Below are 5,063 nucleotides of genomic sequence, written 5' to 3'. Positions count from 1 at the left end.
TATTTTGCTTTCTATTTTTATTGTTTCTTTTAAGGTGCACAGGGTTCTCAGGAGAGTGAGGCTCATTATGCAGAACTAGCAACTGGAAAAGGGAATCTTAACTAAATGCCACCCTCTCTCACAGCTGCTCTGTGTATGTACAAGGAGGGTCGTATTAAGTGTAAAAACTTAAAGGGATACTGTCGTGGAAAAACATGTTTTTTTACAAAATGTATCAGTTAATAGTGCTAATACAGCAGAATCCTGCATTGAAATCCGTTTTTCAAAACAAGATCTAATTTTGAAATTTGCTATGGGGCTAGACATTTTGACATTTCCCAGCTGCCCTCAGGTCATGTGACTTGTGCTCTGATAAACTTCAGGCACACTTTACTGCTGCACTGCAAGTTGGAGTGATGTCATTACCCCTCCCTCCTACAAGCTGCTGTAATGTAAATAGAGCCTTGTCTGCTGAGCCTGTCAATTGAACAATAGGCAGGTATCAAGATAAGCTCCCACTGACACCACTTCAGAAGGACTGAAATAAGATAGTCCTGTGATCACTGCCCCCACTTACGTTTCAAAAATAAATATATATATATATATATATATATATATATATATATATATATATATATATATATACACACACACACACAATTCATTTTGGGCACTGGAAAAAATATTTTATATAGATAGTTTATTATATTTGTTTACACAAAAATGAAACACAGGAGTACACTCCCAGGACTGATGACAGGGAATAGAAAAAAAAGTATAAAATAAGGAGGACATACTTGATAACCAGGAAAACTTAGGAGGAAGTCTAGGAAGGGTTAAAATAGCTCATGAGAAAGGAGGCAGTAAGTAGTTAATGAAAAAAGAAGTATTGCAGGCAGGAAAGGAGCGCAGTGTGTGTGAGGTGGATAGCAGAGGGAACTCACAGCTCCTTTACCTCATCTAGTAACCAGTAAAACGAACTAGGAAGGCAGCAAGGAGAGAAAGCTCCAAAGGAAAGCAGAGAACAAACTTACAGAACGGCAGGAGCTTTGATAGTGTCTGTGGGAGGAGGGGCTGCTAGTGCAGCTGTAGAGCAGGACTTAGGAAAGTGAAAGTAATTGGTTCCCTGCAAACCATGTGACCTCTCTCCTCCAAACATCACACGCATGGGCAGAGAGGGGAGGGGGAGTGTACAGCTAGATTCTCATGTCGTAGTGCGACCTGGCTTTTCATTACAGAGTGGCTGCCTCCAAGCACACAGGTAATGCTGTGCCTTTTGTTAGAGCAGCACAGGATGAATGTGTAATGAGCAGAAATGGAAGCCCCCATGACAGAATACAAACTAAAATAACTTATGCATGGATTTGTGGATTAACATTTTATTTGCCAGACAGTGTTTATGGATGTGTGTTTTTTATAAAAATGCAAAAAAAAAAAAAGTTTAAAATGACGACAGATTCCCTTTAAAGGAGAACTAAAGCCTAACTAAAAAAGTAGCTAGAAATTTTGTACATTGTTTTGTGCTTCTGTACCAGCCCAAGGCAACCACAACCCTTTATATCACTCCAAATTGCAGTACAGTAGTAAAGAGTAAATGAAGTTTATCAGAGCACAAGTCACATGACTGGGGACACCTGGGAAACTGACTCTCTAGCCCCATGTCGGATTTCAAAATTGAATATTAAAAAAAAAATCTGTTAAAATTGATTTCAGTGCAGAATTCTTCTGGAGCAGCACTATTAACTGATGTGTTTTGAAAAAAACATGACCGTATCCCTTTAAGTGCTAGGGAACCCATTTTCAGCATGAACCAAAATGTATCAGACATTGCGACCTCGAAAGGGGGTTGCCTCACCCCTAATTAAAGGAGATCAGTGTTTGTTTCGTTTCTCAGGCGTTAAAACCGATTGCTCAGATTAGAGTCCTGCGCGTGTCCATTTTTTGGAACCCGTACCTGCAATCCGCATCCCGGACCCTCGACTTGCTGACCCTCAAGAATCAGAAAGTGCTGTCATTGTAAACTGGAAGTGACCTCATCGGAAGTAGGCATGATCAGAAAAAAATAGGGATGTGCCGAATTCAGGATTTGGCCAGGATTCGGGCTTTTTCAGCAGGATTCGGCCGAATCCTTCTGCCTGGCCGAACCAAATCCGAATGCTAATTTGCATATGCAAAATAGGGGAGGGAAATCACAACTTTTTGTCACAAAACAAGGAAATAAAAAATGTTTTTCCCGTCCAACCCCTAATTTGTATATGCAAATTTGGTTCGGTATTCGCCCGAATCTTTCAAGAAGGATTCGGGGGTTCGGCCGAATCCAAAACAGTGGATTCGGTGCATCCCTAGAAAAAAAGGAGTAAAACGGGAAATGCTGTCATTGTAAACCAGAAGTGACATCAGAAAAGGAGTAAAAATCGCTATTGAGAAGGCCCGACCCGCAGAACTGCCGACCCGCGTCTATACCCGCACCCGGAACTTCTTTTTGTGGGTACCCGACCCGCTGCAAGACTCTAGCTCAGATCACTGACCATAGCATGGTGTTATTTTATTCTCTCTCTTCCCATATGACATTCAGAACACTGTATGGTTGCTGATATTACTGACCACTAACGATAGAGAAACAAATGTCTGTAAGCCAAAGACCAATCACAGTGTTTGTTATATTGTCATCCTGTACGTTGTGAAAACATGATCCAACCAATGTTAGTTTTATTATATAGAACACACTCGCTATGGCTCTCTTCTGTATGGGACAAACCATGTCTGAGTTGTAACTTTTAAAAGCCTACACTAGCATCCTTCCCCTTGGAGCTACAACTCCCAGCATCCTTAGTAAAGTGTTCCAATTTAAGGGGTTGTTCACTTTTGAGTTAACTTTTAGTATAATGAGATAATATATAGTGATATTCTGAGACCATTTGCTATTGTTTTAATCATTTGTGTGTGTTTTTGACTTATTTAGCTTTTTTATTCAGCAGCTCTCCAGTTTGAAATTTCAGCCATCCGGTTGCCAGGGTCTGAATTACCCTAGCAACCATGCATTGATTTGAATGAGACTGGAATATGAACTGAAGGGACTGAATAGAAAGACAAATAATAAAAAAGTAGCAATAACAGTACATTTTTAGCCTTACGCAGCATTTCCTTTTTAGATTGGTTCAGTGACCTCTATTTTAAAGCTGGAAAGAGTCTAAAAAAGAAGGCAAATTATTAAAAACTATAAAAATTAAATCACGAGGGCCAATTGAAATGTTGCTTCTATAACATACGGACAGGTCACTTAAAGGTCTGCCCTTTTAAAGGGGAATAAGTTTCACATCAAGAGAATGGGTCTAACGGCAATGCTTGGCCCAACTGTGTCCTTTAGGGCAGAGATACACGTGGAGATTCGGGGAGATTAGTCGCCCGGCGACAAATCGACTCTTCTTCGGGGGGTGGCTATCTCCCCAAAATGCCTTCCCGCCAGCTAGAATCTAAATTGGCGGCGGGGTGGCAATCGGAAAACTTCATTTTCCGAAGTCGCCCAAAGTGGATGGCACTCTGTGCGCTTCGTTTTCCAAAGTTGCTTCACGAGGAACCTTCAGGCAACTTCGGAAAATGATTTAGATTTAAATTGTAGCCGGCGGGAAGGCAGTTTGGGGAAATTAGTCGACCCGAAGAAGAGGTGATTTGTCGCCAGGCGGTAGCTAGGGTCCAAATTTCCCTAGCAACCATGAATTGATTTGCATAAGAGACTGGAATATGAATAGGAGAGGTCCTGAATATAAAGATGAGTAATAAAAAGTAGCAATAACAATACATTTGTAGCCTTACAGAGCGTTTAAGGACCAATGGGCCAGGGTGTTTATTGGTCCTTATACATAATTGTATTTACTGCTTATCAGCACCCTTTTCTCACTTTATTCTATTGTTGCACTTACAGAGCGTTTGCTTTTAAGAAGGGGCCCATTTAAAAGATACAAAGAGTCAGAAGAAAAAAGCAAATAATTATAAAACTATAAAAAAATAAATAATGAAAACCAATTGAAAAATTACTTAGAATTGGCCATTCTATAACATACTAAAAGTTACCTTGAAGGTTTAAAGTGTCGGGGTCATTTTATCCTTCCATGTTGCACAGATCAAAAGAGAAACAAAGTGTAGGATCTTTGGTGCTGGCGGAATCAATCTCAAGCATTGAGTCCACCATTACGGAAATCTCTTGGGTGATAAGACGAACCCCTGGAATGGCCCTGTGTTCTGTTGCTGATATATCAGTCTTTGGTGCATTCACACCTCTAAAGGAGAACTAAAGCCTTGATAAACCTATTTGGAAATGCTTTACGTGTATTCATAAACCCCCGAGTTACCGACAGGTCGTCTCGCATAGACTCCATTTTATCCAAATAATCTACATTTTTAAAAATTATTTCCTTTATTCTCTTTATTGTACTTGATCCAAACTAAGATGTCATTAATCCTTATTGGAGGCAGAACCAGCCTATTGGGTTTATTTAATGTTTACATGACTTTCTAGTAGATTTAAGGTATGAAGATCCAAATTACAGAAATATCCGTTATCCTGAAAACCACTGGTCCTGAGCATTCTGGATAACAGGTCCCATATCTGTATTTTATATGCTTAACTTAGGGTACCAGTCCATAGGTGCAGCACCCTATAATAGGAATGATCCAGACTTTCAAAGTGGTCCACCAGCAGCTCCCCACCTTGGATCTTGTTAGGCATCTTTTGTGTGTCAGTGGCACTGCACATGCTCAGTGGGCTCTGGGCTGCTGTTGGAAAGTTAAGCTTAGGGAGTGTGGGAAATCATCAAGCACAAAGTGAGGCTGATCTGCCATAGAAGCTGATGCTACAGGGCTGGTTATTATATTCTGATGCAGACTGCACTGGTTTTCTGTCATGTAATGAGACTGAGCCATATTGTATATATACGGTATATTGTGAGTGGGTCCCTAAGCTCAGGTAAGTGACAGCCGCCCAGAGAATGCTGGGATTTATGTATCATTTACTAATGTTAGTTCTCCTATAAAACCTTCCTTTTTTGCTTTCTTGAAATGTGTCACAAACTCTGTTATGGAATAAA

This window comes from Xenopus laevis, chromosome 4S, assembly GCF_017654675.1.
Source record: "Xenopus laevis strain J_2021 chromosome 4S, Xenopus_laevis_v10.1, whole genome shotgun sequence".
NCBI classification, from domain to species: Eukaryota; Metazoa; Chordata; class Amphibia; order Anura; family Pipidae; genus Xenopus; species Xenopus laevis.
The sequence above is the reverse complement of the archived record's forward strand: the minus strand, read 5'-3'. Positions refer to the sequence as shown.